Source organism: Alligator sinensis, unplaced genomic scaffold (assembly GCF_000455745.1).
Source record: "Alligator sinensis unplaced genomic scaffold, ASM45574v1 scaffold989_2, whole genome shotgun sequence".
Classification (NCBI taxonomy): Eukaryota; Metazoa; Chordata; order Crocodylia; family Alligatoridae; genus Alligator; species Alligator sinensis.
The window spans coordinates 965439-988853 of NW_005842162.1; positions in this window are offsets into that span (position 1 = coordinate 965439).

Here is a 23415-nt window from a genome sequence, read left to right on the forward strand (position 1 = left end):
AGCGCTGCTGGCCAGTGGCCGCAGGCACCATCGACAGTATCGGCAGCACCTTTTCGCAGGGGGTGCACGTGTACCTGCGTGCATGCCCTATGCATCGCCCCTGTAAGAAAATAAAGGCAAAAAAAAGGGGGGGGGGGACTGAAAAATGAGAAAGTAGGGAAACTAGAGAACCATATTAACACAGACCCCAGAAGCACATACAACAGTGCACCCACAAATCCAAGCCACAAAACATGACAATTGAAAACCCCTCAAAAATGAGAACATTTATAAATGTAAGAAATACAGGACCAAACAAAAAATAAAATAAAAAATGTGACAAAGCAACCAATGAGCAACTTCTGAAAATGCAACGACACTGAAGAACACCCCAAAAAAATAGAAACACAAAAGAGTGAAACCTGAAAGGCTGAAAGTGCATACTCAAACACCAAGGGAAAGAATAAATGAAGGGAAAAACGGAGGGGGGAATGAGAAAGTAATGAAAATACCAAAAATTAAAAAAAAACCCAGGATAATACAAAAAAGGAGGAAAATACAAGCTAAATATAATTTTAAATCCTCCAAGTAAATATATAAAGCAGAAAATCTTTGAAACATAAATAGGGCAATGCAACTCTCTCTCTCTCGGGGAAAAGAAGAAAAGAATCCTGGATGAAACAAAACATGACATCAAAGAAAGAAGCACCTAGTAGTAGAAAGGTAAACGCATGAAAAATGCCATTAGAGATTTAAAAGTGTGCTAAAGAAACCATGAAAAAATTGAAAAAAACCAGAACTGAGAAAACAAGGGGGAAAAGTAACAATGGGAAAAAAATAACTTTGCACATGCAAAACCCCTCAAAGCATGAAAAGAACTAGTGTGTGTAATCCAGCATGTGGAAGGAAACACAAATGCAAAGCACTCCCCAAAATAAAAGAAATTAAAAAATAGAATCCAGAAATAAAACAAAGGGAAAAAAAGTAAAATGACCTGATAGACTGAGAGCCAGCCATGGAAGTTAGCTTTCATGTCAGGAATAAAACTTAACATTTAAATAAAGTATTATTCATTTTCATTATTCAAGAGAGTACACAAACACCAACAGACTCTCCCTATGCCTGAAGAAACATGTTTGTGCCCAAAATATTGTAAAGAACAATTTTTCCTATTATTCATTTGGTCTAATAAAAGATACGACATTTATCCAAAGAAACTTGTCATTTTCATAGCATTTTCTAAACATTCATTACATCTTATAACACTCTTGTCTAGGAAAACTAAAGCCCAGAAGTTAAGTAACTTGTCACAGACCACAAAGAAATCCAGACCAGGACTAAATCTCCTTTGAAATCTCCTCTGACCAGATTCAGCATTTAGAAGGAAGTCATCATAAGCATGATATGATAGATGTCAAAGAGAAGGCATAGGCTTAGCAGAACAAGGAAACTGGACTTGAAAATGATTTTACCCTGTAGTGATAAAAGTTATAATTTAGAGATGCTCCCTGATTTAGCACTGTTAGGAATCCAAATGCAGTCTTCCTGGCCAGGTACAGACATTACACTTTTACCCATATAAGTGATCAGAAACTGGTGTATACCTGTAACAGAACAGGAGTTCATCCTACACAGACTGACTTATAAATGGCAGAGCCCAGTCTAAGATTTCCACCCCCCCAGCAAGGGTGAATGTGTGTTCTGTTTGCTACTGATCTAAACTACGCCACTTACAGAAAACTGCATAATTTAAATCGGTTCCTCCTCGGCCTTTTTGAATGTGTGGCAGACTTACCTATACAGCCGGGGCGTCCAGGCTGAGAATCTCCAGCATGATTGGTGGACCCCATTCACCAATCAGGTAACAACAGGGAAGGGCTTGCCCCAGGTGGGGGCGAAGAGCCTTGACCTGATTGAAGCCTGCACTTTGCAGGTCTGGCAGCACTCTGTGGGAGGAGACTCCAGAGCGAATAAATGGAGCAATGTGCTCAGTATACGATAGACATTTCGAGGGACGGAGACAAGAGCAGGACTAAGAAGAGCTGGGAAAGAGCTGCTCAGTGAGCGGATGCTGGTGCCCTGAAGAGCCCCTGTAGATGCCTCTCACCAGATATGAGTGGCAGATGGCTTCAGCCACAGTCGGTGCATAGGGCAGTGCCCAGGGCAACCTGGGAGCTGTGTGAGACAGCTTGGGTCTCCAGCCATCCTGTGCACACAGTGGTGCATGGAGCCCAGGCCCTGGACGTTGTACAAGGCAGCTTGGGTCTGCAACCACCAGCATGCAGCTGAGCCCTTGGTGCACACAGTGGTGCAAAAAGCTTGAGACCCTGGGAGCAGCTTGAGGCAGCTGGGGCCTGCAATCTCTAGTAAGCAGCCAGGGAACTCGGTGCAGGCAGTGCCGCATGGAGCTAGACCCTGGGAGCTGCTTGAGGCAGCTGGGGCCTGCGATCCCTAGTAAGCAGCCAGGGAACTCGGTGCAGGCAGTGCCGCATGGAGCCAGACCCTGGGAGCTGCTTGAGGCGGCTCTGGTCTGCAGCCAACAGCACGAGACAGCTCAGTGCAGATGACGCAGCACAGAGAGTCCAGGAGTGGATTGAGCCCTGGTACTTCATGAGGCAGCCCGGGCCTCCAACCCCCAGCAGAAGGCACGCACCAGTGCACAGGGCCACCTGCGAGTGGCAGCTCAAGGGGAGCCAGTTGCCTAGGAGGACACGCATGGGAGGAGCAACTCAGCCAAAGGGAGGAGGCCCACCCATCCAGACCCTAGAGTCATGAGTTGTTGGGGAAGGGATTCCCACAGGGGAGGGGAACTACCCCAGCTGTAGGGCAGTTTATTCTCAGGGAAGCTTGAGCTAACCGGTTGTTGAGGCGCCTTATATTTTGTGACGCTGCGTCTTTATATTTTGTGGACATTTTAACTTTGTATATTAGTAGTTTAATAGAGTGTTAAGTATAAACTTCTTAAGGGCCACTGCTGGGACCCTTTTCCTGATGGTTATATATGCTTGCCTATACTCACCTGTGCACATTTATATTTGAATGTTGTTTAGCTGAATTTATTTGCATCTATCTCTATTTACTGGTTGCTTATCCATTTTAGATTAACTCATTTTCAACCCCTTGCTTGGGGTTACCTGAAGAGGTGTAATCTTTCTGCCTTTATCTGCAGGACATAGCAAAATATGATAATTGTACATTTGTGTATATGTATGTAATTAATAACAATTTTCTTTAGATTTTCTATAAATAAACCTGTATATAATTAAGCAACCCTTGTCCTGGCCTGACTCTATAGGGAATAGAGGGATTTAGCCTGCAGTTTGCAGATCCCTCTCACAGTACTCCTGCCTTGCCACCCATCCCTTCTATCTGGAGAGGGGAGCACATTACTTGGGTGCACCCAGGTTACAAATGTCTGTACCTAGCCCCAATTAAGGAGTAGCTGTTAGTTAGGACGACTAAAACACTGCTCATTTACTGCTCCATAATAAAACTTGTTTTGTTTTTCTTATTCATGCCTGACTGTCTTCGCTAAACCTGGTGACCACTACACAACCAACTCAGAGAACTACAAGTAAAGGTCCCAAGAATAGACAGAGTGAAGGATAAAAGGGTCCAGGAGTGCTGCCAGTTCCTAAAAGACATAGAACTGGAAAACAACAAGAAATTGTTCTAACCTGCTGGAAAGATAAGAACTGTAGCAGACCCGAAACTACAGAAGGAGAGTCTTAACTACTTCAAAATCAAGAGAGAAGCAAGCAAGCCATAGAGGAAGAACAAGTCACTAAGAATGTACAGGCAACCCCTGCTTAGTGCAGTTTCACTTACCATGGTTTTGCTATAGTGCTCTTTTAAAATACGTACCTGGTTTCACTTAGCGCTCAAGAGCATTTCATTATAATGCTCCGAACGGGGCTGGGGAGAAGCAGAGGTGGCTTTGTCCCTGCGTGTGAAGCAGTGAGTGACAGCCGGTGGGGGCCCAGGCCAGGGCAGCAAGAGAGTGGGGTCTGCTCCTGCACGTGGTGCTGGAGCCAGCAGGGAGGAGCGGCAGCGATGAGAAGGGGTGGGGGGAGGGAAGTGGATGGCATGACCACAGAGCCCAGGCTGGTGCCTAGGGCCAGGGCCAGGAGGGCCCAGGTCAGGGTGGCAGGAGCATGTGGCTGGCAGGCAGGTGGGGAGGAGTGGCAATGACACCAAGGAGGGGCAGGGTGGGCAGGGGGTGTGAGCATGGAGCATGGGCTGGTAGGGTGGCAGGAGTGCGGGTCCCAGGGTGGCAGGACACATGCGCGTTTTCCCCCACAGCAGGGCTGAGCCTGTGGAGTCCACCCTGGCCCTGGGCTGCAGCCCCCTCACCCCTGGGCTGCAGGCATGGACACTGTCCTGAGCCTGCAGCAATCTGGCAGTGCAGATAGTCCCAGTGCTGGGCGCCCTGGAGGGAGCCTCCGTTGGGTGGAGGGGGGCGTGGGCACTGGCAGGGGGGGGGGCCCCCTCCTTTCCCCCCGCCCATTTCCCCAATGCCAGCCGGAGCCCCTCTGCTTTCTCGCTGTAAATCCCTGGCCAGCAGGAGCCAGACCTCCAAAGTGGTGAATCTCCAGCACGATTACTTATCTTCTATCCACTCTCTTTTACCACTTACACTAACAATCCATTTTCTGTGACCAGAGTACTCTTAACTGCTTTCTACCTTGCAAGGTAGATAGATTCTTTCAGTCTCTGAAAAATCTTTTTTCTTCTTTATTTCACCTTCTACAAATAATTTTAATGTCTTTTTCAGGGATGGGATGTGAGAAAATATTAGGCAAGTATCTAGAACTGCTACTTTGTATCACTGAAGTGTCTCTATGCTTGTCAGGTTGCATACATGTCTCTCCCTTGGAAATGCATTTCTGTATATAACAACTGCTTGTTTGACATCAGTCAGCTGAACCAACTCAAACGAGTTATGAACAATACTACAGCAATCTACTGGGTAAACAATCAACTCAACTGATGTATGTCCAGTGTTTGGGGATTAATGGCTTTAGCTAATCCTTCCAAAGAGAAAAAGCAATAAAACCCTCAGATGTATTGTCTCTAAATCAAAGTATTGTTTCTCCTACTGTATGTAGTACTGGTCAGGAAGCAATGTGTCAGAGAGGAGGGTGGAAGGAAATACATTAGTTTCAGCACAGCAGCTAAATCAGTTATTTACTTATTAGATACATGTATATAACTGAATATCATTTGTTCAACCAGTGAGGAAGCATTCACATTATCTTCACAAAGAGAGCAGAAAATCCCTGGACCGATCTAAAAGCACAACTACGTGCCCAAATGCCACCTCCTGGACATCCAGATACAGGTTCTGAGTTCAAGGATTGACAGAGGCTGAGGGACACGTATGGGATTGTGTTCAGCCTTTGATGGGCATTCCACACAGAATCTCATCCAGCCTGCCTCACTGCAGAAAAGATCGCCCAGATCTTTTGCTTTCCTGGTTTTATCCCTGCAAATTCTTGCTGTTCTTTAGTATACAGGCAACCCCCGCTTACCGCTCTTAATTGGTTCTGGAAAAACCAAGCGCTAAGCAAAACTGTTAAGTAAAACTCATTTCCCCATAGGATTTAATGTAAATAAATATAATTGGATCCACACAACCTGCAAGCCCAGACCCCATGCTCCTGCCGCCCTGCCCTTTCTTTCTACCTTCTGCCAGTCAAGGGTACTATACTTTCCATTTTGTCAAGGGAGGACCCAGGCAACTATAGGCCTGTCAGTCTTACCTCAATCCTGGGGAAACTCTTTGAGAAGATCATAAAGGAGCACATCTGTGATGGGCCAGCATCGGGGACGATGCTCAGGGGCAACCAGTACAGTTTCATTAGGGGCAGGTTATGTCAGACCAACCTGATTGCCTTTTATGATCAGGACACAAAAGCATTGGATGTAGGTGTCGCCGTGGATGTAGTCTTTCTGGACTTCAGCAAGGCCTTTGACATTGTCGACCACCCCATCCTCATTAAAAAACTAGGCAACTGTGGCATCGATGCCCACACGGTCAGATGGATTGCTAATTGCCTGAAGGGTCGTACTCAGAGGGTGGTGGTGGATGGGTCATATTCGACCTGGGGGGAAGTGGGCAGCGAAGTCCCCCAGGGCTCGGTCCTTGGGCCCGCCCTGTTCAATTTCTTTATCAGCGATTTGGACGACGGGGTGAAAAGCAACCTGTTCAAATTTGCTGATGATACCAAAATTTGGGGTGAGGTGGGCATGCTAGTAGGGAGGGAAAGACTGCAGAAAGACCTGGATAGGTTGCAAGGGTGGGCTAACAAAAAACAGGGTGCATTTCAATACGGACAAGTGCAGGGTGCTGCACTTGGGCAGTAGTAACCAGCAGCACACTTATAAGATGGGAAACTCCCTTCTTGAGAGCACAGAGGCAGAAAGGGATCTTGGAGTCATCACTGACTCCAAGATGAACATAGGCCGACAATGCGAGGTCACGGTCGGCAGGGCTAACCGGACCCTATTGTGCATCCGCAGGGGCATCTCGAGTAGGGCCAAGGAGGTGATCCTCCCCCTCTACACAACACTGGTCAGGCCACAGCTGGAGTACTGTGTTCAGTTCTGGGCACCCCACTTCAAGAGGGATGTGGACAACATTGAGAGGGTCCAGAGGATGGCCACCCGCATGATCCGGGGACAGCAGGGCAGACCCTACAATGAGAGGCTACGGGACCTGAACCTGTTCAGCCTTCACAAGAGAAGGCTGAGGGGGGACCTTGTGACCCTCTATAAACTCACAAGGGGGAACCAGAAGGGTTTGGGGGAGACCTTGTTTCCCCCAGCGCCCCCCAGGATAACAAGGAATAACGACCACAAGTTGTTGGAGAGTAGGTTCAGATTAGACATCCGTAGGAACAACTTCCCAGTTAGGGCGGCTAGGATCTGGAACCAACTTCCAAGGGAAGTGGTGCTGGCTCCTTCCCTGGGGGGTCCTTAAGAAATGGCTCGATGCCTACCTGGCTGGGGTCACTTGAGCCCAGGTCCCCTCCTGCCCAGGCAGGGGGTCAGACTTGAAGATCTACAAGGTCCCTTCCGACCCTACTTCTATGATTCTATGAAGTTGTCCACAATTAGCAGAAGTTTTGCATTGTAATTTGAAAAAGCAGACCCTAAATTATTTGTTAAATTTCTGAAAGATGAACTAACTACTAAAGGAGCATTTTAGTCAAGATAGATACTTCAGCTAAAATGCCAAACATGGTATTTCAAGTTTACTTTTTTTGTAGATGCTTATTCAGTTCCTCTACTTCCCTTTAACTGTCTTATTATCCAACATACAGAATTATATTTTTCTTGTTGTTTCTGCAGTGAGATTACATGATGTAACTGAAATATGGAGGAAGAAATATTTTAAACCATGCTATTTTTAGTAGTCCAAAATCCCATGTTGAGAAATGAACATCTTTAAAAGATTCTGCTCATGAACCTGGTGCATCATCCACTTGGACTAAATTTACACTGACTCAAGGTACATTTATCACTTACTGAAAGGAGTTCAGGAAAAATATCTGTTATGTAAATATACTTGGCACATTCTGAGCAGAAACAAAATGCTCAGACCATGACTTAAGCATTTGATTGCACAATAATGGAAAAATATTCTCATATTGAAGGAGAGGCTTATTTTATTTTGATGAACAACTGTAAAAGGAAAAAACCATACTGAAAAGTCACAGATAATTTGCTGGCAATTTTTTAAGTGTAAAATGTCATATTTGCATACAATGAGTATAATCACTGAGATATATTTGTAACAGTTTCTTTTGTCTTTATTTGCCCAGGGAAGAGAAGTAAACAGCAATCTCAAGCAAAAACTTTATGTATTGGACCATAAAATGCTGATGGATGACAGATTAGTAGCATGGCCTTTTTACAAGAATGAAAGTAGAAACCATTGAAGATTTTGTTTCTTAGTAAAATGATTCTAATGCAAAGTAATCTGAGTTTTGCCACTTTTACCACTTTTTTCTATCCAATTTTTGACCCTCTGGTATTTCTCTTCCCCATTTATTTCTTGGGTGCCTCACATATGAAAAAAAAACCCAGATTTCTATGTAGGCAAGAAATCCCGCCTTTGCTAGCCCTTTGCATAAAAAGCTCAAATGAAAAACCAAATGAAAATTAGATGTCTTATGCCTAATTCTCCTTTGCTATGTAGGCTTTCTAGCAGTTTTCACCTGCATAAAATATGACTTGTCTGATTTCATACATGTCAAATCTCTTAGCGCTGACTTGACAGTGATTTAAGTCACTATACAATTGGCAAGGCAGTGAGGAAGCTCTCTTTATTCTTTATTGTTGAAGAAGCTTTCTTCATCAGTCTTTAAATGCTGTGGAAGAGTAGATGGGCCAATTCCATAATCCAAGAAGAGATTCACTATCCTTTGAGTAAGCGGTGAAATACTCTTTCCAGAGAAAACAGGTATTAGATCCAAATTGTGTTATTACCCTCAGTCTGTGTATTATGTCTCCAGTATAAGAGGCATAAACTTTATTAAAGCTCCATGTCGTAGGATGGCAAGGTAAGAAAGGCAAAAGATAAAGAATAATGGGGAAACTGTCTCAAGCAGAGACAGTTCAGACATCTTGCACCATGTCCACAGTATATTCAAATATATCATTCCAATTATTATACTATAAAATACTATATTTACCAAATCCAAGACAATTTTAATTTAAAACCATGTTGGGACCCTGAGGCCTTCGGACCTGGATTTTAACTCTGGCATTTAGCATAAGAAAATTAGCATGAGCACACACAGCTGCAGATTTAACCTTGGCTCTAACCAGCTGCAACTCAGGAATGAGACCTGACATGCAATATACTGGACCGTGACCTGTTCTTGGCAAAGAAAAAGAAGCCTGGAAATACCCTGTGCAGGTCACCAAAATCATAACAAAAATTTAGCTAACCAAAATAAGGAAATTTGGCTTGGGAAAAGAGGACCAATCAGTAGCAAAACTAACTCGCACCTAAGAATGAAAAAGAGTATTTACGACTGGAAAATTCCAGTCAAGGTTAATCATATATGGCAAGCAGCAGTAGGCGTATTAATATGCATTATAGGGAATGGTGTAAACTAATTATATGTTAAGAAACACAGTAATAATACGATATATAAGAAAAGGAACTGGAACCCCACCCCAGAATGCTCCTGAAGAGATCCAGAAGAGATCCGGTCATCGATCCAAGATCCTACACAGACATCAGATGTAGAAGCTGGGAGCCCCAAACAAGACCTCATGGCCTGATCAACCAGTGGCATTGCGCTCAGGGTGGTCAGCCTGTTGTATTGTTTTTGAGTAAATACAGTATTAGAATTGTAATTGCTGAGGTTGCTTTGCTCTTGACTTAAAATTGTAACAGTTAGGGTTCAATAAATTTGCTTATAGGTAAGGGCAACCTTGCCTTAGGCTCCATGCATGGTAAAAAGACCCATAGCATCATTGGACATAACAAACTGGTAGAGAATGCAGGCAACCAGGTAAAGGTTGTTTGCACCATGGACATAGGTTGAGCAGCCAGGTAAAGGCCATTGGGCCACAGGTAGGTCATTTGGACCGCCCCAGATAAAGGTTATTCAGAGCCTGATAAGGTCCCTGGACACCGTATACCAGGGGCAGGCAATTATTTTGTGCGGAGGGCCACTTACCCAGTTTTGGCAAGCTGTTGAGGGCCGCATGGGTAGCCCCGCTCCTTGACAGGTGCCCAGCCCCCTGGTCACCACCTTGGGACCAATGTCCCAATGTCTTGGGACCAATGTCCCAGGGCCAGCACCGGTGAGGCCCAGAGCGGGGCGCAGACTGGCAGGGGTATGTGGAGCTGGGTTGGGCTGCACCAGCAGGGAGAGGGGGGAGCTGGCCCAGCTCCATAGAGCCCCTGCTGCCCAGGACCCCTGTACTCCTGCCACCCTGCTCTGGACCCTGCTGGCGCTGGCCCCGGGACACCAGTGTGGGCCCCATGCACCCGCTCACTCCCAGTGCCCACCTCAGCCCCGCGGTACAGGCCGGGGACAGCATGCAGCCCCGACCCCCTGTTCCGCAGCAGGGAATGAGGTGGTGCTGAGTGTGGGGAAAAGTGGCCCCTCCACTGCCCCGTGGCCAGTGCTCTCTGCTGCAGCTGCTCACAGCCCATGCAGGGCTGTCCTGAACAGGTGCAGGGTGCTGGCCATGGGGCAGGTGAGGGGCCGCTTTTCCCACGCTCAACACCAGCTTGTAACCGGCCTCAGCTGCCAGCCTGGCCCCTATGCGGCTCCGGGCTCGCCAATCGGGGCTGCACGGCAGCAGCTGCTGCGGCCCCCCCACACTTGCTGCACCGGGCAGTGTTTGCCACTGCTACCTCTGGGTTGCCCAGTGTGCAAGCTCCAGGCGGGCAGCAGCAAACACTGCCCAGCATGGCCAGCTGGTGGGCGGGGGATGGCAAGCTGGTGGGGGGGCCGCAGCAGCTGCCGCTGCCACAGCACAGCCCCAATGGGTGAGCCCGGAGCTGGCACGGGGCCCAGGCTGGCTGCGGGGGCGGGTTACAAGCTGGTGCTGAGCATGGGAAAAGTGGCCCCTCACCTGCTCCATGGCCAACACAGGGCTGCCTGTGCCTGCTCAGGACAGCCCGACACAGGCTGCAAGCGGCTGCAGCAAGGAGCACAAGCCATGGGGTGGCAAGGAACTGCTTTTCCCCAGGCTCCTTCCCTGCCCTCCCCCATCCTTACTTGAGCTTCCTGCACCAGGGCAGCCACATGGTCCCAGGCCAGAAGCCCCTGCTGGGGCTACCAGCTGTCAGGGCAGGGCCAGGCAGGCCCTGCTGTTGCAGGAGCCCGCCTGGCTTCCCCTGGGTCCTACTGTCCCTGGTTTCTGTCATTTTTGACAGGAGCCAGACAAAAAATACTAATTTTCTAAAATTTTTAGGGGCCCTGCAGGCCAGATAGAATGACTTTGCAGGCCAGATGCAGCCCACAGGCTGTATTTTGCCCACCCCTGCTGTATAGAGTCATTTGGACCTCACTAGAGGTCCCTGGACCCTAGATACAGTCATTTGGATTCCAACAATGATCCCTGGACCCTGTATATTCAGGAGAAGAAAGACACAACTTGCTTGTTGTAATTAGTCCTTTTTGGTAAAAGGATCACAACCTATTACTAAAAGTGTCCATCCCAGACCAGAGTCCTTCCAGTAGTGCGGAGTGGACAGTGGTAGAGAATCGGACCCCTTAAGAATAATGGCTCCAAGAGAAAGCTGTCTGTCCCTGGAGTCAGAATGCCTTTCAGAGACATTCATAGATTCATAGATGTTAGGGTCGGAAGGGACCTCAATAGATCATCGAGTCCGACCCCCTGGGGAGAGCACCACCTCCCTTGGGAGCCCGTTCCAGACCTTGGCCACTCGAACTGTGAAGAAGTTCTTCCTAATGTCCAATCTAAATCTGCTCTCTGCTAGCTTGTGGCCATTATTTCTTGTAACCCCCGGGGGCGCCTTGGTGAATAAAACCCCGCCAATTCCCTTCTGTGCCCCTGTAATGAACTTATAGGCAGCCACAAGGTCGCCTCTCAACCTTCTCTTGCGGAGGCATAGATCAGCAGGATTGGATGGGACCTCAGGAAGTTAAGTTAGAGCAATACTCTACTCAAGGCAGGATCATCCCTAACTAAACTATCACAATCAAGTGCCTGTCTAACCTACTCTTAAATATGTCCAAGGTAGGCCCTTAACCATACGTGTGGCCCTTCTCTGGACCCTCTCCAGGTTATCCGCATCCTTCTTGAAGTGTGGCGCCCAGAACTGCACGCAGTACTCCAACTGCGGTCTGACCAGTGCCCGATAGAGGGGAAGTATCACCTCCTTGGACCTATTCGTCATGCATCTGCTGATGCACGATAAAGTGCCATTGGCTTTTTTGATGGCTTCATCACACTGCCGACTCATGTTCATCTTGGAGTCCACTAGGACTCCAAGATCCCTCTCCACTTCCGTGCCACCCAGCAGGTCATTCCCTAGGCTGTAGGTGTGCTGGACATTTTTCCTCCCTAGGTGCAGCACTTTGCATTTCTCCTTGTTGAACTGCATTCTGTTGTTTTCTGCCCACTGGTCTAACCTGTCTAGGTCTTGCATCTGATGGATGCAATCAGGTGATATAATTTAAATAAAATTTACTGTCTGTACAAAGGCAGTAGACCTTAGCTCCTGAGAGGAAAAAAATCACTTTACTATTTTTATGAACATTTCAAACATACTTCAAAAGTAAATTATAACTGGGTTAGCTAAAAAGGCTGTAGAGCAGGATGATTCTTCTAGTTGTTGCTCAAATGCTACATACTTTTTTTACAGACTTTCCTGAAGGAACGCTTTGACAATGAAGAAATTAAACCAGATTTATGGATGTCCTTGGAAGGTGGAAATGCTTGTACTGAATGTGGAATTCTAGCAGAGGATACAGCTCTGTATTTTGGAGGCACTACAGTAAGACAAGCTGTCACACAAGACCTGGATCTGAGGGGTGCCAAGTATGTCATGTTACCAGCTAGAATTTGACATAGCTGATGTGTTCTAACAGAGGGCTTCATTAATAATAATAATAATAGAGATCAGATTGGTAACAAACATATAAATAAACAGTAACAGATAAGGCAGCTTATGGGAATGATGATACTGAACTTTTCACTTCTAAGCGACAGTTCAGAGTCATCTCTGGTAGACAATGACAAATGGTTCTTATTTTTACCATCAACTGGAATTTTTTCACTGACATTTGTGAAATGAGTCATTATTTATTTTTGCGGAGTATCTTGCTGCTTTGTAGGTATATGATAAGAAAAGGTCCTTACTCAAAAGAGTTTAGAACTTATAGACAAAGTTTAAGAGCAGTGCAGTGCTGGTGACAACTGTGTTACAACCTCAACTTCACAACTGACACCAGCCGGTACTCTGGCTGCCAGTCTCAGCAAAGAGGTGAAGAACTAAGTGGGCATGAGGGAAAAAATGTGTATGTGCCTGTGCTGTGCCCATTCTATATATTGACAGTATTTGAGAGGGTCACAGCAGCACATCTCACAAACACCCAAAAGGTTTTCAAAAAATAAGTAAACAAAAGTATTTACTTAAAAAATCCACTTTTTATGTGCTCCCCTTTTGGCCCTTAGGCTGCCCTGGATTTCTCTGGTCAGCCAGGGAAGCCTCCTGGCCCCTTTCCCTCTTTTGCCTCGCACGGGGATCGTCTTACTTTGTGCCCGAAGGATCGTTTCCTTAAGGCACAGCCACGCTTCTTGAGCTCCCATCACTTCAAAACTCCTACTCTGCAGTGCGTCCTTGACTAATCGCCTGATTTCATTGAGATCAGCTTTCCTAAAGTCTAGCACTTTCACCCTACTAGTTACCTTACCCACTCGATGTCTTATGGTGAATTCTATTATTAGGTGATCGCTGTCCCCGAGATGGCTACCGATCTGTAGGTCCCCTACCATGTCATCCCCCGTTGCCAATACCAGATCCAGTATGGCATTCCCCCTAGTGGGACCATGTACCTCCTGTGTCAGGTGGAGGTCCTGTACACAGGTTAGAAACCTGCGTGAGCGGTGAGACTTTGCTGTCTGTGACTCCCAGCAGATGTCCGGGTAGTTTAGGTCCCCCATGACTACCGCCTCCTTAGCTTTTATGGTGTCCGAGAGTTGCCTCAGGAGCCCCGAATCTATTTCTTCCCCTTGATGTGGGGGTCTGTAGCAGACCCCTACCACCAAATCCCTTTCTTCTTGCCCCCCATGTAGCCTAACCCACAATCCTTCTACTTCCATGATGCCTTACAGCAGGCTTGCAAGGCATTCAGTGTTTTGGTTAATGCCACCAAACCAAAAATAACAAAGGAAAAAAAGAAAACAGGAGCTGTGTGGGCCCTATGGAAGTTAACTAGAAATTATGCCCAGTTGGTTCAAAATCAAAGGCAAGAAATTGATTATCTGGCTTGCACTAAGAAGCAAGAAATAAATTATCTGATATGAGAAAAGGGACAGCTTAAGAAAAAGGTTGACGAATATCAAGCTCAGATCTGTGGGGTCCCTATGGAAGCTCTACAGGTTGCCACAGCCTTACAAGGCAGTGGCAGAATGCACTAAGTGGAAGACAAGGGTGCAGGAAGTTAGTCAAGAGAAGGAGAATCTGCTTACAGGGAGGGCACAGAAAGGGATGGCGATGGCTCTAAGAGGGAAACAGAAGAACAACCTCTCTCATCAAAATGCCTATAATTGGGATGATAAGTGAGATGGCAATATCTGGGATGATCAAGATGAGGATCCTCCTGGCTATTCTGCAGATGTGTACCCATCTTTCCTGCTATGCTCCACTGAGGCAAGAGTTAGAACATCTGGAGGCTTTAAGCGTCCAAACTAACAAACCAATTGTTTCAATAGTTTCCAGAATAGAAAAAAAAACACAGAAGGAGAAGAAGAAAAGAAGGAGAAAATGGCTGGGAAACTACCCAAACAGTATTTGAGGCTATACATCTAACAGCCACTGAGGCTAAGGTTGCCACAGCTTATTTGGGGACAACTGATGTCCTAATCTATGGCTCAATACAAACATTTGTTTGTGAAGTTACCCATGCAGTATTACAAATCATACAAGACACAGGATTTAAAGTTAATAGACAAGGTGCAATTAGTGCAGCAAGAAGTAAAATACTTAGTAATTATTTTAGGTCAACATGGTTGAATACCCAATGCCCAGTGGGTGGCAGTGATTGGAAAATTGCTGGCTCTCACTGATGCTCATTCTTTAAGGGCTCTTCTGGGTACCCAAAATTTCTCTTGGGATTTTATTGAAATGTTTGCTGAAAAATCCCACACTTTATATAAATTACTGAAGAAAACCTGCCAATGGAAAAGGGACCCAGAGCAAGTGGAAGCCCTAAAGACCCTCAAGGAGGATTTAGCTAAAGCTCTCACCTTGGTTTATCCTCAAGTGGGAAGCCCTTTTGTCATTCAATTGGCTACCAGAGGTAGCTATGGGGGCCACTCTATTACAAAAACAAGAGGGAAAAATTAGGGTAATTCCTTATGCATTTAAGACTTTGCGCTCTCCCAAGCAAAATTTCACCCCCTGTGAGAAGAAATGCTTAGCATTAATTTGGACCATGGAACACTGGGAATATATCATTGGAAGCAGTCAAATTATTGTTCAGACTACCCATTCACTCTTGAAGTACATTGTATCCAGAAAATTTCAAGATGGAACAGTATCAAGTCCTAGATGGGCTCAATGGACTCTGGCATTGATGAATAGAGGAATTACAGTCCAAAAGGAAAAAAGGTTTCCCCCATTTCTACATTTTATTGTGCAAAAAATCTGGTTTTGTGCAGCCTCTTTGTACTTCAGCAGTTCCAAAAGAGCATCTTGTAGAGATGCCTCTGATTCTTCTCGCCACATCCAGCCACAGGCAGATATTGCTGGTTGCTGCACTGCAGACGGCAAAGGCACCTCCTTCCTCCTCACCAAAAATTATGTCACTGGCCACATCCCAGCGGCAGGTGGGATTTCTAAATGGCTATTGCTGCCTGCCTCCTTCTGGTCAAAAGGCCTGAAGTGTAATGGTCCATCTCCACAGCTCTGCAAGCCACTCCAACTAGATATTGAGGAACATTACCTTGCTCATCCAAAAGCTCTTGTGCCCTGCTGGTCAACTACAGTTTGCACTTGACTCTATGCCCAAACCTAGCAGTAGATGCTCTTCAGATGACTCCTAAGCAGACCATCTTTGCTGCTATTATAAATATCTTCACCCTTTGCTCTTTCTCAGTCACTTGCAAAAAATAGGGCAAACAGTTCCAGCCTGGGCCCTCTTAAGGGTTCAATGACCACAGCATGTCTGGCTGTCATGGCTTTAAGAAATCACCACACCCAGCAGACTGAACATGGGAATGAGATAAATCATGTACCTGGCAGCTTGGTGTAATGAAACCCTGAGTGTCACCAGGGCACAATGTTGTTTGGCCACTGCTTACAGGAAACTGGACCAGGCAGTGTCCATGGTGCCACTTCATGATGTGGGAAACATTGCCAGAACTATCAGAATGGTCTTCAGTCTGATTTGTGATTAATGGAATTGAAGACCTTGCACAACCAGACACCTCAGACTCAAATTCCCAGAAGACACCATGGTTTCTATCCCAGAAGGCATTGAAGAGGCAGAAGCACACATGGCATTGAGGTATCTGCCCCCTAATGCCTAGTGGTGAGGTGCTGGAATACCAATGGTATAAGCTCTACCCCAGTGTAGCTGGCTAATAATTGAATATCTGTCCATTACTATCCCAGTGTAATTTTACATCAATATAAGAACTGATTTAAATTATACCAGCATCTATGTTTGTGCATCCATGCACATAGCAATTTCATTCTAGTTATTTCACCCATCTACACTCTACATATGGCATTATTCAGCCATCACCTTTGTTCTGGCATTCACTTAGTGCTGCTAATATGAAAACACAGGAATAAATATCTTCTTTTATAGCTTATATCCTTCACTTTCTCAACAATTCTTGGTAGATGTCTTTTGGAAATAATGTTTTAACTTGCTGGAAAAATAAAATTGTTGTAATGAAACAGATGAAGATTTCACATCACTGGAAAGCCTTGTAGCTAAAAAGCTAAGTACTAATTATTGATAGGCAATTAAATTGCAGCAAAACAATACCGAACCCTTTACTGGTTCAGTACTGAATTTCAGTATTCGTTTGTTTGAAGTATGTCATAATTCTTATGGAACACATTCAATTTGTTACTTTCTACCCTCAATAGATGCAGTTGAGTCTGTTTCTTTGTACACAGATTGTTAATGAAATGTAGCTGAACCATCATTATGTTGTAATATGAAATTTTGTTTCCTTAAATACAGGAATCTGACAGAGCTGTTCAGCAGTTAAGAGTTCCTCTATAATACTGAACTCTATAATAGAGGAACTCTAACAACATTAGAATAAATTGATCAATGGGGAGACGGCTAAAATTGAACATCCATTTACAATAAGGCTAATCCTAAAGACCTGAACATTGAAAGGAAAACACATTTACAATATTGTTTCTTGCTAGCACACACAGACCTAGCTACCACTGAAAAATGGGAGTTTTTGTGGATTTGATTTATGTCTGTGGGATCACTGTGTGTGCACATGCATGCACACATACACAATTTGTCTTAAAAGGACAACCTGATCATCATCCCAAACATACCCACTTCTTTGCAATATGCAGTAAAGACCAGACTCTAAAAAGTGACCATCCCGAGACAGTGCACAGTGTTTTTTCACCCCCAGTGCAGTAGCATAGCTGGGGTAGGAAAGAGGGACACCTTCCCTGGGCACCAAGCTAGGAGGAGCACTGGAATTGCCTCCACTCCCCATGGATTCCCAAGTCCCCTGCATCATTTGCATGGCAGCATTGCCATGCCAACAACTCCAGAACAGCCCCTGGCTACTGCTGCTTTAAGAGCAACAGTGTGGGTAGGCAGAGCACTCTGGATGGCTACAGCAGCTCAGCCACATGCTGTTTAGCAGTTCCCAGCATGAGCAAGACCGCTGAGGCTTCACACTGTCCCCACTCCTGGAACCTGCATGCTATACCCCCTGCTACCTCTCTCCTACAGGGTTTGCCTTACTGAGCACCAACTCTGTTATGCCACTGCTCCAAATGTAAGCATCATCATGACTGAAATTCAAAAGCCCAAAGCAGAGACAAGAAAATAGAGGCAAAAGAAAGCCTGACTCTGCAGTCCAATGAGGAAGAGTCCTGGTTTCTGGTGCCAGTTTCTGGTACTTCTTATGCATTTGGTACTACAATAGTTATGGGTAATGGCCTAAACAGCACAGGGAGCAAGGACCAGAACTAAGGATTCCTCTTTCTCAAGAAAGTTCCCTCCTCATTGGGCTAGAGCCAGCTTCCCTCTTGCTTGCTGTCTTTCTAGCTTCATGACTGTCATAGTCTTGACCACCTAGCCAAGATTTAACAGGGGGAGTAGTGAGGATCTTAGCCCTGCCTAGCCCACAACTTGGTCTTTGGGCCACTTTCCTAGTACACAGGAGATACAGATTCAAATTACTTGGGTTGAGGAACGTCAAAAACCCAAGTCTCCTGCTTTCTGGGTAAGTGCTCTAACCACTGAGCTATTGGGCAACCTTCTCCATTAGGAGTACTTAAGAGTGCACTTAATGGATAGCAACCCTCTGGGGGATCTGGCATGGGGATGCCCATTTTTAAAATTCCAAATGGGATTGGATTCAGATACCAACACCAGCAGCTCATTCAAATGGAGGCCCTTCCAGGTGTGCATCATGGCTTTGATGCATGGTCATACCCCAGATGCCCTATCCAGAGGTGACAACAAAAATCAGGAGGCCAAGATCAACTGCTGAAGGTTTGCAGCTGGAACATCAAGCCAAGGGGTCAAACCCTTAAACCGAAGCCCAGAGCCAGTACCAGGAGACTGGAACTAGGAAGCAGGAGACCAGAAGGCAAGAGCTAGGAATCAGGAGAACCAACAGCCAGGACAGGAAAAGGAGATGGAGCCAGAAGGGGTGTTCATGTTAGGGGCTCCTTGCAGACTGAAGGCCAATGTGTTATTCAGCCATGGTCAGATGCTCAGGCAGCCTGTAACATAAGCAGCTGAAGCCCATCCAATAATAGAGCAAAAGCTGCCTTGGAATCCAGCTGAGCCTGTTATTATAGACATAGAGCAGTGATTCTCAACCAGGGTATCACAGCACCCTGCTGCTCTGTCAGATGATTTACAAGATAAACCCAGTGATTTCAAATTGGAATCCATAGTGTTAAAAAGATTCTGACTTGCTGTGGTCTTTCTGAGTTCTTTGCAACAGGAAAGTTGCTCTCTTATTTTTCTATAATCAAAAAATGAGTGAAAGCTAAGAGCTGGCATTTTCTGAGCGGTACCTTGAGTCTAAAAACACTGAGAACCATTGAACTAAAGGAGTAGTAGTGGCTGGTGACTCCCTTCTGCAGGGGGTGGAGGCATCCATTTACTAGGTAGACTTCTTGTCTCAGGAGGTCTGCTGCCTGCCAAGAGCCTGAATGTGGGACGCCACAGAAGAGTTGCCAAAACTCATCCAGCTTTCTGGCTCCAGTGCCATGCTTTTCGTCCATGTGGGTGTTAATGATACTTCCAATGGTGACCCTGAGCAGATCAAATGTGACTACAGGGCTCTGAGCTCAAGGGCAAGGGGAGCAGAGGCTCAGGTTGTTTTCTCATTGATCTTGCAGTCAAAAGTAAAGGCCCAGGCAAGAGCAGATGCATCCTGGACAATGATGGTGTCATCAGCAGGGCTTTAGTGTCTTTGACCACAGGGTGGTGTTCCAGGAAGAGAAACTGCTGGACAAAGATAGAGTCCATTTGACAAGAGTGAAGAAATGATGTCTGTGTACAGGTTCACTAACCTAAAAGGAGAGTACAAATTAGCTACAGATAAATATAGATTGAAAATTAGATTTCTAATGTTCAGAGGAGTGCAGTTTTGGCACAATCTTCCAAGCAAAGGACAGAAGGAACCTGCATCTCTCTCAAATTGAACTGGCTAAGTTTATGGACAGGATGGTGCATAGGCACTGACTTTTATTTTTGCCGGGGGTGGGCCTAAGATGATCCCCCGCCACCCTCCCGGCAGCACGGCTGGAGCAGAGCTGAGCAGGGCCCATGGGTGGGGGGCAGATGCAGGATGTCTGTTTCAGCCTCGGGAATCCCCACCCTGCTGCCCTCCCCCTGAGAGCCCCGCACTGACTGTGCTGCCATAGAGAGTCACCCCCTGCCCGCATCCAGGTGTTTTGTAACCTGGTCGTAAAAAGAGACTAGATTAGTCAGGCATGATCTACCTGCTACGAACCTGTGCTGGTTTCCCCTCAGCATAATTTTTCCTGCTGGGCTCTCACATATATGAGCCTTAATAATCTTTTCAAAGACTTTGCCAAGGATGGAGGTGAGACTGACTGGCCTATAGTTGCCTGGGTCCTCCTTCCTCCCCTTCTTGAAAATAGGGACCGCATTGACCCTTTTCCAGTCCTCCGGGACCTGGCCCATGCACCATGAGTGTTCAAATATTCTTGCCAGTGGCTATGCAATGACATAAGCCAGTGCCTTCAGTACCCTCGGATGGAGCTCATCCGGGCCTGCCAACTTAAACACATCCAGTTCTTCCAAGTGCCTCTGCACCATCTCAGGGTCAATGCTTGGTAGTCTGGTGCCCTGCTGTTGTCTCTCTACAATCCCATTGTGAGACTTGTCTTGCCTCTCGTTTAGGAACACTGAGTCAAAGAACTCAGCTCTTGTTTTGTGAAACTGTGGTATGTGAGTGTTTTGAATAAACATTTTGGGGATTCCTTGGGTTAACAAGAGCCTGTGAATGCAAGGGACTGAATTTAATAACCTAGGACACCCAGTCCTGTCTTTTGTTCCCATGTGCCTGGACATTTCACAGACCCACAGTGAGAGAGAGCCCCTACCCCCAAAGAATTTCCAATCTAAATAAGCAGCAGCCCAGAGCATCTGAATCTTCTAGACTGCCGCTCTCCTATTCCACATATATTCACGCCCATTGCACTCAGAAAAATGCTGGGAAAACAAGTAGACCTCACAGTCTGCCCAGAGATTCAATGGACCATGAGTTGGTCAGAAAACACCATGCTGCTGGTGCCCTCCCACTGGGGTAGGCCTGCAGGCCGAGAGTGAACAGTTAACCTGCAGGCCTACCCCCATACACACACAAAAACCTGCAGTGGTGTTGTATGGGTAGACACTGGAATATGGTAACACATTTACACCTAGACAAATCAAAAAGTTGGCCTGTGATTTTAGAAGAGTAAACCAAACTTTCTGACACCCTACCTCTTGTCTAAATATCAGTAACATAATCATCAGCTCCCTTGCTGTGACTGTTATTCATATTTTTTAACCATTAATAAGTCCCTGTTGCACAGCATGTCACACTATCACATAAGCTCATCTTCACAAGATCAATAAAGGTGATCTTGGTCAATACACAGGAGGGTGAGGCAGGCACTCCTTCTAGAACGCTGAAAGGAATAGTATTAGGAATTAGGGTATCAGTAGGCAGCCCTCTAGTCTCTGGCTCAATACTGAACCAATGCTTTGCTGTGATTACTAAGACCACTTCATTTGTGGGGATACCATCTTTTATCACAATAGGAGAACAAATGCCTGGTCACGGTTATGTTTGGTTTTACTCTTCGTTTTTGACAAAAATGTTTGTGAGACACATGAAATATTCTAGATTCACACCATTGGAAACTTATGTCCTCTTTGAACACAAACCCAGGTACAGCCCAGGCAGCATGAATATCAACTTTCTGGTCTTGTTATGACAACATGCTTTAAGCCTGCTGGGGGGCAACAAATAGGGTTAAGAGGGCCTCTGCCCTTAGTGAGCCCTTGGTTTAGACAGCCATTAGTGAGTGTAGTACAATGCCTGTCCAGTGGGAAAGGGGCCATGACTGAATCCACTTCCCATAAATCAAAACAGCTAATTTACAGTCATTGCTGGTTCGGTTGGAACTGCTGATGGAGTAATGAAGCAGTATATATCACAAAGGTATTCCCAGAGCCCAGCCAAGACTTCAGTATTCCTCATATTTTAGAAGTCAATAGATAATGTTGTAACACAATACACACACGTGTGTGTGTGTGTGTCTGTGTGTGTCTGTGTGTGTGTGTCTGTGTATACTAAGAAAGACAGAAGGGAAAAGAAAAAGATCAGGAAAATTAGGTGTTATGTGAATAAATGGTACCATTTGAGACCCAGGAAAAAGGAAAAGCAAGACACAATTTAGAGGATGGTGCCTGTACAGCTCCAGGTCATACAAATCAGGTATATAGTTTCTTATCAGAACATCAGAGCCATCTATAACCATCATTTATGACACATTCGAAGGACATCATGAGTTTCAGAAAATAATGGGAAAGGGAGAAAGAGTTTTACTTTTCTTACTCATCCAGTTAGGACACTATGTTCTCATTCTAAAACTTGCCTTAGTTATTTTTAGACTCAAGCTTTATTTTTCCCTCATTAAAATGGTATATATGTACCTTATTTGACTTGATACCAGAAATATGCAAGGTTGAGTATTTCGGTCAGGGAGTCCAATAATGCAATTTTTGGTTTTCAACACTGAAAATACTGCTCTGTGAGACTGAGTGGCTCAGTCATTTTCTTTTCTCTTAACTGTCCTCTTCTTCTGGTCTTCACTGTATTCATTATTCAGTTCTAAGCATTTGCAAAAGGAAAGCATATAATTAGTCAGATGCATTAAATATTAGTTTCCTCAAATGGTACAGAAATGTGTTGCATGTTATTTATTTTCCCAGGTATTCAAAAAGTTTCTTCTGCTTCATTTGCCACACCAGAGTATCCCTAGGCAATGTGTTGATCAATTATTTTATTCAGGCTAGATGTATGTTAGTTTCAGAGCATTTTTGATCCCCTAGAAGCCTTAGATCTTTGCTTTTCAAAGTATTTTCCAAGAGTTTTTCTCTCCTCTATAGATATGCGTTCCATTTAACCAGGACACCATGTGCTACTCTGACACTGACCAGTTTAGCTTTGATTAATTCAAAGCTTGGGTTTTAACCACTTACAGCTTGAGTTTTACCACTAGCATTTCTAAAGTGATTTCTAGCTTTGCCATTTGGGAAGAAAAGTCCAAACCCTATGATTCAAGGCATTGTTACATGGCTGGTGTTATATGTAAAGTTACAGCTATTGACTCTGAGGAAAAAAGCTACAAAATATTTTTTAAGGACGGGTTCTGATTTTGTCTTCCCAGTCTTATCAGGTGAATTGCTGCCTTTGCTCAAAGGCAGATTTTTTCATGCAGGTGTGAAAGCATCTGCATCTATGGTGCTCCTTAAGCCTTCAGATCTGAGAGTGAAATTCCAATTCTCCTTTCTCCGAAGTGGGATATCTGCTAGTCCTGGACAGTCTCTTGCCATTCCACCCTTGGAGTACCCAGGAGACAGAACACTCCAGGCTTACTGGGACTCCTCATCCAGCAGGGAGGAAAGGTCTCTTGGAGACGGATACAACACAATGCCCACAGACAAAGCGGTAATATGTACACGACGTATCAACTGGGTGTGCTGCAAGCAGAAGGCCAGCCTCCACAAAACATATAGGCATGCACCAGAAATGCAAGCTCCAGACAACATAAGGATAACTTAGGGGCCTCCAGCATCATGCTGTTTTCAGAAACCCTATATTAAATCCAGAGATCAGTGAGAATTTGAACCTATGAAGGTTCAAGCAGAAAACACAGCTACAGTCATGAAAAGGCACACAAACTGGTGACCTCCTTGTGCACTGTAAGCCAGCTGACTTCACTGGGACATTTCTGAG